Source organism: Lithobates pipiens, unplaced genomic scaffold (assembly GCF_037356315.1).
Source record: "Lithobates pipiens isolate NorthernLeopardFrog02 unplaced genomic scaffold, aLitPip1_a1.2 Scaffold_19, whole genome shotgun sequence".
NCBI classification, from domain to species: domain Eukaryota; kingdom Metazoa; phylum Chordata; class Amphibia; order Anura; family Ranidae; genus Lithobates; species Lithobates pipiens.
Genome location: NW_027507764.1, coordinates 10,312,105 through 10,327,052, shown reverse-complemented (window position 1 = coordinate 10,327,052; position 14,948 = coordinate 10,312,105).

The following is a 14,948-nucleotide window of genomic DNA, read 5'->3' as shown; positions in this document are numbered from 1 at the left end:
ACATGAAGACTCATTTTCAGTCTTGTTCACTGATGAGTGCCGTGCAAACCCTGGATGGTCCAGATGGATGGAGTAGTGGATGGTTGGTGGACGGCCACCCTGTTCCAACATGGCTGCGACGTCAGCAAGGCGGTGGTGGAGTCGTGTTTTGGGCCGGAATCATGGGAAGAGAACTGGTCCCAGAAGGTGTAAAGATGACCTCTGCAAAGTATGTGGAGTTCCTGACTGACCACTTCCTTCCCTGGTACAGAAGGAAGAACTATAAAACTATGCTTTCCGTAATAAAATCACCTTCATGCATGACAACGCACCATCTCATGCTGCAAAGAACACCTCCGCATCAATGGAAGAGAAAGTCATGGTTTGGCCTCCATCCTCCCCTGACCTCAATCCTATTGAGAGCCTTTGGAGCATCCTCAAGAAAACGATCTATGGGGGTGTTGGGGGGGGCCAGTTTACATCCAAACAGCAGCTCTGGGAGGCTATTCTGACATCTTGCAAACAAATTCAAGCAGAAACTGTCCAAAAACTCACAAGTTCAACGGATGCCAAGACTTGTGAAGCTGCTATCAAATAAGGGGGTCCTATGCTAAAATGTAACGCGACCTGTTCAAATGTTGTTCAAAGTTTGATTAACCAGTTCCCGACCAGCGCACGCCGATGTACGTCGGCAGAATGGCACGGGCAGGCAAATGGGCGTACCTGTACGTCCCTTTAAATTTGCCGCCCTGCCATTGGGAGCGCGCCGCCGGCAGCGCAGTCCCGTGCTGGTCGGGGCCCCCGTGAGTCCGATCGCGGGACCCGCGGACTCGATCACCGCGGGCATACCCGCGATCGTCTCACGGAGCGGCCGAATGAAGAAATGCCGTTGTAAACAGCATTTCTCCATTCTGCCTAGCAACTAGTGACGCTGATCTCTGCTCCATGTGATTGGAGCAGAGATCAGTGTTCACTAAATTAAAGCCCAACCCCCCCCACAGTTAGTAACACACCCCTAGGAACACTTAACCCCTACACTGCCACCCACTGGTTAACTCCTTCACTGCCAGTGTCATTTACACAGGAATCACTGCATTTATATAGCACTGATTACTGTATAAATGACAATGGTCCCAAAAATGTGTCAAAAATGTCCGATGGGTCCCCCACAATGTCGCAGTCACAATAAAAATCGCTGATCGCCGCCATTACTAGTAAAAAAAAAATAATAATAAAAAATTATTAATAAAAATGCCATAAAACTATCCCTATTTTGTAAACGCTATAACTTTTGCGCAAAGCAATCAATAATCGCTTATTACGATTTTTTTTTACCAGAAATATGTAGAAGAATACGTATCGGCCTAAACTGAGGGGAAAAAATGTTTTTTTATATATTTTTGGGGGATATTTATTATAACAAAAAGTAAAAAATAATGCGTTTATTTTCAAAATTGTCGCTCTATTTTTGTTTATAGCGCAAAAAATAAAAACCGCAGGAGGTGATCAAATACCACCAAAAGAAAGCTCTATTTGTGGGGAAAAAAAAGGACGTCAATTTTGTTTGGGAGCCACGTCGCGTGACTGCGCCAATTATCAGTTAAAGCGACACAGTGCCGAATCGCAAAAAAGTGGTCTGGTCTTCGACCAGCAAAATGATCCGGGTCTGTAAGTGGTTAAAATAGCTTTTGATTTCAGTAAATATGCTGCAAACACAAAAAAATTCACATTTTCAGTTCTTTACAACCTATAAAGCGTTTTGAAACTTACCGTGCGTAATAATTTGGAACAGTGCATGGTAAGTTTTTTTTTTTTTGAAAAAAAAAAAAACAGTCATCATTAGGAGGTTTGTTGAATAAAATTTGAATTGTACTCTTAAAGCGGAGGTCCACCCTAAAATGGACCTCCGCTCATCGGAATCCCCCCCCCCTCCGGCGCCACAATTGGCACCTTTCAGGGGGGAGGGGGGTGCAGTTACCTGGATAATCCAGGTAAATGCACCCACTTCCGGGATAGCTGTCTGCGGAAAGGGGCGTAGATTACGCCCCTTTCCGCAACTGCCCGCCCCTTTGCGCAAGTGCCCCGCTGCCTGCTGGGAAACACACAGTTCCCAGAGGCAGCGGGGACCGTCCGGATTGCGCCGCGCGGCTCGCGCATGCGCAGTAGGGAACCGGGAAATGAAGCCGAAAGGCTCCATTTCCTGATTCCCATACCCAAGATGGCGGCGGCAGCACCCGACAGACGACCTAGTGACCGGCTTCGGGTGCCGACATCGCGGGCGTGCTGGACAGGTAAGTGTCACTATTTTAAAAGTCAGCAGCTGCAGTATTTGTAGCTGCTGGCTTTTAAAAAAAAAAAAACGCGGAGTCCCGGTGGACTCCCGCTTTAATAGTTGATAACATGAGAATTATGCTGACTGTTGTTTACATCAATTATTTAGGTAAATGAGAAAAATATCATTGGCATAATAATTTGGAACAAGGTGTATATGATATATTTGAAAATTGATCCATCCTGATGTACCGACGGCCATTTCTTAAGGGCCGAAAATGTCAGGACAGAACAAATCCCCCAAAATTATATACAAGTATTATGGCGCTCATAAAAACACCCACCCGCCTATCACTATTTTTCAAGAAATGAAAAACACTTAATAAACACAATATTTAAAAAACATATTTAACCACTTGCCGACCGCCGCACGCCGATGTACGTCCTATTTTTGAAGAGGGATGTCTCGGTAACGGCAGCAGCTGCTGCCACAACCGAGGTATCCATCTCTTCAAGCGGCGGTCGGCTGTACGAGAACGGTGGTCTCCATGGCGGATTCGCCACGAGATCACCGCTATCGGCGGCGGGAGAGGTGCCACCCCCCCTTCCGCCGCCCTCCCACACCTTCCGCCGCTTACCGGAGCCGTCGGTAGCGGCGGAGGCGATCGGGTCCTTTCATCTGCTGGGCATAGAGACAAGTGAGGCTAAGATGGCCCCCCACTCGTCTCTATACCATAGGAGGGCGGAAGCGACGTCAAAATGTCACTTCTGCCCATACCTCTTAAAAGGTATATTTTTTTTTAAATGTCAGATTTTCTTTTTTTCTTTTTATATTTTTTTTTTTTTTGCATTTTAGCCCAAATATGAGATCTGAGGACTTTTTGACCCCCCAGATCTCATATTTAAGAGGACCTGTCATGCTTTTTTCTATTACAAGGGATGTTTACATTCCTTGTAATAGGAATAAAAGTGATCCATTTATTTTTATTTTTTTAAAACAGTGTAAAAATAAATAAAATCAATTAAAATAAATAAGAAAAAAAAAAAAAATTTTTTTTATAAACAGCCCGTGACGACGAGCTTGCGCACAGAAGCGAGCGCATACGTGAGTAGCGCCCGCATATGAAAACGGTGGTCAAACCACACATGTGAGGTATCGCCGCGGTCGGTAGAGCGAGAGCAATAATTCTAGCCCTAGACCTCTCCTCTGTAATGCAAAAAATGCAACCTGTAGAATTTTTTAAAATGTCGCTTATGGAGATTTTTGAGGCTAAAAGTTTGACGCCATTCCACGAGCGGGCGCAATTTTGAAGCGTGACATGTTGGGTATCAATTTACTCGGCGTACCATTATCTTTCACAATATAAAAAAAATTGGGCTAATTTTACTGTTGTCTTATTTTTTTATTCAAAAAAGTGATTTTTTTTCCAAAAAAAGTGCGCTTGTAAGACCGCTGCGCAAATACGGTGTGAAAAAAAGTATTTCAATGACCGCCATTTTATTCTCTAAGGTGTTAGAAAAAAAACAATATAAAATGTTTGGGGGGTTCTAAGTAATTTTCTAGCAAAAAAAACTGTTTTAAACATGTAAACACCAAGTCTGAAAAAGAGGCCTGGTCCTTAAGTGGTTAAAAGGCATAATAATAATGCTGCAAGTAATAATGCTGTAGGTGCAATCAAATCAAATCCACCAAAATAACCCCTTTTTTTCAAAGTAGACAGTCCAAGGTATTTAGTAAGAGGCCACATTTTCTTGAAATTGTCTTTTTTTTGTCACATCTTTTTGGAAAGTAAAGAAAAAAAATGCAGTAAGTAGGCGATCATACAACACTTCCTCACTGCCTGACAAATGCTCGTTGAAGAACTATTCAAATGCAACAGATCACAGCAAGTGTGGACAAGTCCTTGAAGGGAACTTATTTTCAAAAAAAAAAAAAAAAAATGTTGCATCGATATTACGGTACTAGATGACAGCATGCGCAACATCAGAGAACACCCGCTGCAACTTCTGTATGTACAGAATACAAACTGGAACTGGGCCTCGCAATTGTCAGTTATAGCGACGCAGTGGCGAATCGCAAAAAAGGTGCTCTGGTCTTTGGCCAGCCAAATGGTCCGGGGCTTAAGTGGTTAACAGGGGTGGTGTGTAGAATTTTTTATATCCACAGTATATCGCCTCCTTGTGGAGCCTGCCGCTCCCTACCAGTGCCAGTTCATGCCACATTTTCTGGGCACAGGTCCCCTTTAATCCGGTGTTGTCAGATGGATGATGATGATTTGTGACAAGCGTGTATATCTCTTTCAATGTGAGGATTGGAGGGGGGGGGGGGGGGGGGCGCGTCTGGTGTTGTTGATGGAAAGTAATATGTGGCAGTGAGATGGATAGCATGCCAGGAGATTTATGATAATGCACAAGTTATGTTTGTGTTCATCCTGATTGTGTTTCAGCTCTGCTAAGCTCTCTCCCCCCCCCCCCCCCCCCAAACTGCTCGGAAAATGCCAAAGGTCCTAACTGCCTGGGGATGTCGTGTCTCTGCAAAGTCAAATAGCTCCCCACCCCCCCCCCCCCCCAGTAACAGACACCTGAGAATCCCAGCGCCGCACGGAACCGGTACACCAGGGGGACAGGCAGCCCGGGGAGGCTCAGACAAGCTGAGGTTCCGATAAATCACCCGCAGACAGCTTGGATCAGTTACCGGGGTGGGGGAAGAGAAGGAGCAAGAGAGGTCTACAAGACAAGATAATATTCCCCCCCCTCCCCCCAATTCCCTGATACAGCCATGTGTGATGGGGTGGGGGTATGGGTAGGGTGACCCCCAATAAAAACAGAAAAATACAAAATTCTGTTTCAGTTATAAAAGAAACTGAATTTGCTTCAAAACTCACCTTCAAACTGGAGCTGTCCCCTCCAGGACAGAAGGTGTCCTCGCTCTTCTGGGATAAATGGCAGCCAGCATCATTCAACACTTCTTGCGAAACCCAGGCTTGTCAAGGTCCCGCCCCCCTAGAGCAGTGGCTGTCAACTTATGAGCTAAAGTGGGGCCTCAAATGTGGCCCCTGACATCACCAAAGGGCCCCACATAATGTTCAATATATGTAACGCTGGAGAGGAGTGTCGGAGACTGTAGAGCTAATTGAGGAAAGGCGGGTCAGAGAGTGAGGACAGGAGACATTATTGGTGGGGGAGATGCTGCAGAAGACAATAGGACGCTGGGACGATCTTACATGAGGATAGTAGAGATCAATGCTATTTCCCTAATCAATGGTTCCTCTATGGACTGCTGAGGTCCAAGGGCCTCACATCACATTCCAAAGGGCTGTATGCGGCCCCCGGGCCACCGGTTGGGAACCAATGCCCTAGGGCAGTGGTCTCTCAACTGCGGCCCTTTGCTTGCTTTTATCCAGCCACCGAGGCATTATCACTGCCACCGACACCAACAATGAGGCCTAATTCCTCCCATCGACACCAACTATTTCTCCCTCTAATATCAAGGATTGGCCATTGCTAGACATGTGCAATTTGTTTAGTACCGAATTAATTTTTTCTTACGAATTTCGTCAAATTGGTAAATATTAAAATTAACGAAAACCCATTTAATGAAAATTTCCAAATATTCCTAAATTCGCGTATTTAAAATTCGTAAACTCAACCATCGGGAAACTCAACCATCGGGAAACTCAACCATCGGGAAACTCAACCATCGGGAAACTCAACCATCGGGAAACTCAACCATCGGGAAACTCAACCATCGGGAAACTCAACCATCGGGAAACTCAACCATCGGGAAACTCAACCATCGGGAAACTCAACCATCGGGAAACTCAACCATCGGGAAACTCAACCATCCCGAAACTCAACCATCCCGAAACTCAACCATCCCGAAACTCAACCATCCCGAAACTCAACCATCCCGAAACTCAACCATCCCGAAACTCAACCATCCCGAAACTCAACCATCCCGAAACTCAACCATCCCGAAACTCAACCATCCCGAAACTCAACCATCCCGAAACTCAACCATCCCGAAACTCAACCATCCCGAAACTCAACCATCCCGAAACTCAACCATCCCGAAACTCAACCATCCCGAAACTCAACCATCCCGAAACTCAACCATCCCGAAACTCAACCATCCCGAAACTCAACCATCCCGAAACTCAACCATCCCGAAACTCAACCATCCCGAAACTCAACCATCCCGAAACTCAACCATCCCGAAACTCAACCATCCCGAAACTCAACCATCCCGAAACTCAACCATCCCGAAACTCAACCATCCCGAAACTCAACCATCCCGAAACTCAACCATCCCGAAACTCAACCATCCCGAAACTCAACCATCCCGAAACTCAACCATCCCGAAACTCAACCATCCCGAAACTCAACCATCCCGAAACTCAACCATCCCGAAACTCAACCATCCCGAAACTCAACCATCCCGAAACTCAACCATCCCGAAACTCAACCATCCCGAAACTCAACCACCCCGAAACTCAACCACCCCGAAACTCAACCACCCCGAAACTCAACCACCCCGAAACTCAACCACCCCGAAACTCAACCACCCCGAAACTCAACCACCCCGAAACTCAACCACCCCGAAACTCAACCACCCCGAAACTCAACCACCCCGAAACTCAAATTATTAGAAAAATTGGAAATACGAAAATCTAAAAATAAGAACAAATATCCGAAAATTTTAAAATCTGAAATAACTAATAACAACTATAAAATTATAGGTATTGGAATTTCCTTTAAAATTTGGCTGTTAGTGAACGTAACGAATACAAATTTATCCGAAATAACGAATGTCGCATCTAAACAAATGGAATGTAACAAATGAATAATAAAAAACTTTTGTATTAATATTATTCTTATTAATTAATTCTGTCTCCTTTGTTTCCATGCGGCATTCGTTATTTTGGATAATTCGTAACTTCGGGTAAATTCGTATTTATTACATTCACTAAAAAAATTTGAAAGGAAATTACAATACCTATAATTTAATAGTTAGTTATTACTAGTTAGTTAGTTAATATTTCAAATTTTCGGCTTTTCATTCTTTCGAATTTTCAAATTTTCAAATTTTTGAATTTACGAATTTCACAATTTTTGGATTTTCGAATTTACGAATTTCCATTAGAACGAATTACCCAGAAAAAACAAACAAACACCTGTCTTCTGGGAGACTTGCGCATGCATAGTAGGGAACCAGGCTTCACTTCCTGATTCTCTTACTGAAGATGCCGCTGCCTCCATCTGGGAGCCGTGGGACGGGTGGGCTTCGGGTGAGGACATGGCGGGCACCCTGGACAGGTAAGAATTTGTAGCTGCTGACTTTTCATTTATTTCTTTTTTGGCGGAACTCTGCTTTAAGACCCCTTTCACACCAGGGCGTTTTGCAGGCGCTATAGCGTTAGAAATAGCGCCTGCAAAACGCCCTAAAGAAGCTGCACCATTGTGTGTAGTGTGAAATCCCCGAGGGCTTTCACACTACAGCGGTGCGCTGGCAGGACGTCAGAAAAAAGTCCTGCCAGCAGCTTCTTTGGAGCGGTGAAGGAGCGGTGTGTTTACCGCTCCTCCACCGCTGCTGCCCATTGAAATCAATGGGGCAGCGCTGTAATGCCGCCGGCAAAACGCCGCTATTGCGGCGTATTGCCGGCGGTTTTAACCCTTTCGCGGCCGCTAGCGGGGGGTAAAAGCACCCCGCTAGCGGCCGAAATGCGCTGCAAATCCGCCGCAAATCCGGCGGTAAAACGCCGCTAAAAATAGTAAAACGCCGCTATCAGCGGTGTGGTGTGAAAGGGGTCTAAGACCCCTTTCACACCAGGGCGTTTTGCAGGCGCTATAGCGTTAGAAATAGCGCAAGCAAAACGCCCTTAGACCCCTTTCACACCAGGGCGTGTGGTGTGAAAGGGGTCTAAGAAGAACTTAAAGGATAAGTTAATCTTTTATAAAACAAATGCTCTTTTTTTTTTTTGCAGGTAATGTTGCATTTATTTATTTTATTTATTTATTTTTTTACACTGCAGCCTCTAAAGTGGGGGTCAGCTACCTGAAGATCGCGAGAACAGGTGACCGGTAGATCTCGGTCTGGGCTTGCTGACCCGTCATCCCAGAGCATTCCAAGAGCATAAAACACAGTGCAATGCAGAGGGACTAGATGTAAAGTTTGATCTGCAGTAGGGAGTGAGAGCCGCATAATCCGATGCCTCCTCTGTAGTGCCGGCTCCTGTCTAATGCGGAGTGATACCAACCGCACTCCACCTCTTATCCTGGCTGGCGGTCTCCAGAGTGGTGCCAGCAGCAGGTAAGAAGAGATCTTCAGGTCAGTGTGAAGCAATACTCCGGGCATAATAGTAAAGGGCTGTTTTCACAGTGATGCGCTGCGATTTACACACCCCGCGGGTGCAGCATTCATGCGGGTTATCTGCACTTAGCCATAGACATCTATCCTGAGGGTTTGGTGCGATTAGCCATAGACTTCTATTCTATCCTGAGGGTCTGGTGCAATTACCCATAGACTTCCATTCTATCCTGAGGGTCTGGTGCGATTACCCATAGACTTCTATTCTATCCTGAGGGGTTGGTGCGATTGCCCATAGACTTCTATTCTATCCTGAGGGTCTGGTGCAATTACCCATAGACTTCCATTCTATCCTGAGGGGTTGGTGCGATTAGCCATAGACTTCTATTCTATCCTGAGGGTTTGGTGCGATTATTCATAGACTTCTATTCTATCCTGAGGGTTTGGTGCGATTACCCATAGACTTCTATTCTATCCTGAGGGGTTGGTGCGATTACGCAGACTTCTATTCTATCCTGAGGGTTGGTGCAATTACCCATAGACTTCCATTCTATCCTGAGGGTCTGGTGCGATTACCCATAGACTTCTATTCTATCCTGAGGGGTTGGTGCGATTGCCCATAGACTTCTATTCTATCCTGAGGGTCTGGTGCAATTACCCATAGACTTCCATTCTATCCTGAGGGTCTGGTGCGATTACCCATAGACTTCTATTCTATCCTGAGGGGTTGGTGCGATTACCCATAGACTTCTATTCTATCCTGAGGGTTTGGTGCGATTATTCATAGACTTCTATTCTATCCTGAGGGTTTGGTGCGATTACGCAGACTTCTATTCTATCCTGAGGGTTTGGTGCGATTATTCATAGACTTCTATTCTATCCTGAGGGGTTGGTGCGATTACCCATAGACTTCTATTCTATCCTGAGGGGTTGGTGCGATTATTCATAGACTTCTATTCTATCCTGAGGGTCTGGTGCAATTACCCATAGACTTCTATTCTATCCTGAGGGTTTGGTGCGATTACCCATAGACTTCTATTCTATCCCGAGGGTTTGGTGCGATTAGCCATAGACTTCTATTCTATCCTGAGGGTTTGGTAAAAAATTAATTCGGTACTAAACAAATTGCACATGTCTAGCAATAGCCGATCCTTGATATTAGAGGGAGAAAGGTGCCAAATGCGACACGGGGGGGGGGGGGGGAGGGGGTTCCGAAAAGCACAGGTTCAATTTTTGCGTGAACCTCGGCTTTAAATAACAATCATATCATACTTACCTCCACTGTGCAGCTCGTTTTTGCACAGAGTGGCCCCCGAACCTCGTCTTCCGGGGTCCCCCAGCGGCTCTCGCAGCTCTTCCCTGCATAAGATAACCCCCCTATGGCAGGGATATGCAATTCGTGGACTTTCAGCTGTTGCAGAACTACAAGTCCCATGAGGCATAGCAAGACTCTGATAGCCACAAGCATGACCCCCAGAGGCAGAGGCATGATGGGACTTGTAGTTTTGCAACAGCTGGAGGTCCGCTAATTGCTTTTCCGTGCCCTAGGAGAAGCACTCTCCCGGGGGGGGGGGGGGAGATTCCATGCTCCCAACTTTGTGGGAACAGTTTGGGGACAGCCCCTTCCTGTTCCAACATGACTGCCCACCAGCGCACAATCAAGGTCCTTAAAGACACGGATGTGCGAGTTTGGGGTGGAAGAACTTGACTGACCTGCACAGAGTCCTGACCTCAACTCGATAGAACGCCTTTGAGATTAATTAGAGCGGAGACTGTGAAGCCAGGCCTTCTCGCCCAACATCAGCGCCTGACCTCACAAAAAAGAATGGTCAGACATTCCCATAGACACCCTCCTAAACCTTGCGGACGGCCTTCCCAGAAGAGTTGAAGCTGTTATAGCTGCAAAGGGCGGAGCCAACTCAATATTGAACCCTACGGACTAAGACTGGGATGCCATTAAAGTTCATGTGCGTGTAAAGGCAGGTGTCCCAATACTTTTGGAAATATGGTGTATATGTCTATGAAAGGAAAAGTTGGGTGTAATGTGAGCAGACAGGAAACAGATATCCCGTCATATCACCCTTCAGAGGGATGACAGCTCACCATCACCTTTCTGGGTGGAAGTGTCAACAAGCAACCATTATATTGGGGGCGACATATGGCATAACAAGTGTTCACACGGCAGGACCCTCCCCCCCCCCCCCCGAAAAACAAACAATCGTGCTGTATATTCTATACAACAGAGAGCGACTGTGAGGCCCCAGCCCACCCGACTCATTATATACAATATATATATATATATATATATATATATATACACACACACACACACACACACACACACACATACTTATATATAGCTATACAGCCCCACTCAATGTAATGCAGCAAATGCACATCTATACAAGCAAGGGGGGGAAAAGTATTTGACCCCCTGCCGATTTTGTACATTTACCCACAGACAAAGTAAACGATCCGTCTGTAATAAATATTTAACCACTTACAGAGCAGAGCGCCCGCCGTCGTTATACGTCGGCACTTTGAAGAGGGGTATCCTTGTTATGGCGGCAGCGAGCTACCATAACCCCACCAGCCCCTCCCCCCACACCGGTATCCTCTTATTCGGCGGGCGGTCCGCTTCAAGATAAAAGTGGTCTCTGCGGCGGATTTGCCACGAGATCACTTTTAAAAATCCCCGGTAGGAGAGAAGAAAATAGTTACAGAAATGCCAGGGGTGTACAAACTTTTGTTTGTAACTTTCATGCAAACCAATCAATATATATTTTTCTTTTTTTTTTTTTTTTTTTTTTTTTATCAAAGGCATGCAGCAGAATACATTTTGGCCTAAATATATGAAGAAATATGTTTTGTTTTGTTATTTTTTGGATGTGTTTTAAAACAGAAAGTAGAAAATATTTGTTTTTGTTTTTTTTTTCAAAATTTTGAGACTTTTTTTTTTTTTCTTTTTTTTCATTTATATAATAATATAATAAATATATAAATAATTATAAATAGATATAGTAAAAATATTTATATATAAAAATAAATAACCCAGTGCTTATCAAATACCACCAAAAGAAAAAAAAACTCTATTAGTGTAAAATAAATTCTATAAATTTTGTTTGTTTATAGTATTGCATGACCGTGCAATTACCAGTTAAAATAGCGCAGTGCCGTATCGCAAAAAAAAAAATAAAAAAATGGCCTGGTCATAAAGGGAGTAAAAACCTTCTGGAGCTGAAGTGGGTACTTGTATGGGTGATGACCCACTCCCATAACATTGCAGGGCGGAAGCCACGTCAAAACATCACTTCCGCCCACCGCTCTTAAAAGGGACTTTTTTTTTCTCGATTTTTTCAAATTTAAAATATTAATGTTTTTTATTGCATTTTAATGTAAATATGAGATCTGAGGGTTTTTTTTGATGCCAGATCTCATATTTAACAGGTCCTGTCATGCTTTTCTTCTATTACAAGGGATGTTTACATTCTTTGTAATAGGAATAAAAGTGACACATTTTTTTTATTTTTTTTATTTTTTTATAGAACAGTGTCAAAATACAAAATAAAAATGGTAAAATAAATAAGAAAAAAAATATATATATACATTTTTTTTTAAATGCACCCCATCCCGCCGAGCTCACATGTAGAAGCGAACGTATACGTGAGCAGCGCCAGCATATGAAAACGGTGTTCAAACCACACATGTGAGGTATCGCCGCGATCGGTAGAGCGAGAGCAATAATTCTATCCCTAGACCTCCTCTGTAACTCAAAACATGCAACCTGTAGAAATTTTGAAGCGTCACCAATGGAGATTTTTTTAAGGGTAAAAGTTTGTCGCCATTCCACGAGTGGGCGCAACTTTGAAACGTGACATGTTGGGTATCAATTTACTTGGCGTAACACTATCTTTCACACTATAAAAAAAAAAAAAATTGGGCTAACTTTACTGTTATCTTATTTTTTTTATTCCAAAAAGGCGTATTTTTTCCCCAAAAATTGCGCTCGTAAGACCACTGCGCAAATACGGTGTGACAGAAAGTATTGCAATGACCACCGTTTTATTCTCTAGGTTGTCTGAAAAAAAAAAGGTATATTATTTATTTATTATAAAATTTTATATATATATATATATATATATATATATATATATATATATATATATATATATATATATATACACACACACACACATATATACACATATATCTATCCATCTATCTATCTATATCTATATCTATATATATATATATATATAAAATGTTTGGGGGTTCTAAGTAATTTCCTATCAAAAAAATTATTTTAACTTGTAAACACCAAGTCTGAAAAATAGTCCCAGTCCTTAAAGAGGAGTTCCCCTTAAAAAAATAAAAATAAATAAATAAAGTCAGCAGCTGCTGACTTTTAATAATCGGACACTTACCTGTCCCGGCATTCTAACTGTGGGCACCCGGCTCTGGCTTCATAGCCGGGCACCCACTGCGCATGCGGCGCCGCGTGCCGAGATTGGCCGCGCAGTCATCTGGGACGTGTCCCAGATTGCTGACAGGAGGGAGGGGGCAGAGCTGAGCCCTTCCTGCACCGAGGGGGAAGTGATGTCACCAGCCAGGGCACTGAAGTAGGCAGACTACGAGGGACCCCCTAGCAACAGGCATTTAGAGGTTAAAAAAAAAAAATTCCAAATATTTTTTTTATTTTTAGGAATTTTAATGATTTTTTTTCCTGTTGTTAAAGTGGTGTTGCCACCCAAAAAAAAAAAACAAATTGCTTAAAATTCATAAAAAAATAAATAAAAAATAAAATAATTGGAAAAAAAAATTTTTTTACTCACCTCTAAATGCCTGTTCTTAAGGGGTCCCTCGTAGTCTGCCTTCTTCATTGCCTGGGCTGGTGACATCACTTCCCCTCGCACCGCACAGTCATCTGGGTCCTGTCACGTGTCCCAGATGACTGTGTGGCATATCATGGCGCCCTGTGCCGCTCGCGCATGCGCAGTGGGTGCCCGGCTGTGAAGCCACAGCCGGGTGCCCACCGTAAGATTGCCGGCGCTGTGAGCGGAGCGGGGAACAGGGGGGGGTCTTTGTTTCCCCGCATCGCTGGACCCTGGGACAGGTAAGTATTAAAAGTCAGCAGCTGCAGTATTTGTAGCTGCCGACTTAATTTTTTTTTTTTTTTTTAGGGGGCACCCTACTTTAAAGTGTCCGAAAAAAAAGCATCACAGAAGCATTAAAAACACATAAAAAAAAAAAAAAAAAAAAAGAACGTTGACTCGGTAGGCACTTTAACCACTTAAGGACCACCGCATGGCAATGTACGTCGGCACAATGGCACCGACAGGCACAAGTACGTACATGTACGTGCTTTCCTTCCAGCTGGTGGGGGGTCCGTTTCGCTTCAGGAGCGATCCGGGATGAGGGGATGGCCGTTGGTTTCTGGCCATCCCCTCTCGGTCGCTCCTGGCGAATGAGAAGCTTCCCCCGCCTGTGTAGTGTAAACACAGGCAGGGAGGAAGTGATGTCATTCTCCTCGGGGCGGTCTTTTTGACCGGACTGCGAGGAGAAGACATAGTAAGTGCACCAAACACTACACTGACATGTAGGTACACATAGGCACACTTTAACCCCCAGTCACCCCCTGATCACCCCCCCCCCTCCCAGTGTCACTGATTGCAGTGATCATTTATTTACTGATCACTGCATTTAGTGTCAGTTGTGACAGTATACAGTGTCAGGGCAGTTAGTGTTAGGTCCAGGGTAGCCCCCTACCCCCCAATAAAGGTTTAACCCCCTGATTGCCCCTAGAGTTAACCCTTTCACCCCCTTTTGCCAGTGTCACTAAGCGATCGTTTTTCTGAACGCTGCATTAGTGTCACTGGTGCCGCTAGGTAGCTAGTTATTTTTTATGTTCACCACCAGGTTTTTATAGCGTTAGGTACCCCCATATACTACCTAATAAAGATATTAACCCCCTGATTGCCCCTAGAGTTAACCCTTTCACCAGCGATCACCGTATAAGTGTCACTGGTGACGCTGGTTAGCCAGTTAGTTATTTAGGTTCCCCGTCAGGTTTTTATATAGCGCCAGGGACCCCCATATACTACCTAATAAAGATTTTAACCCCCTGATTGCCCCTAGTTAACCCTTTCACCACTGATCACCGTATAAGTGTTACGGGTGACTCTGGTTAGTTAGTTTGCTTTTTATAGCATCAGGGCACCCGCCATTTATTACCCAATAAAGGTTTAACCCCCTGATCACCCGGCGGGTGATATCAATTAGGTTTTAGGGTCAGGGTCAGCGTCACCCCAGCCAGCGCTAGGTTAGTGCCAGTACCGCTAACACCCACGCACAAAGCATAAACCTCCCTTAGTGGTATAGTACACGAACAGAT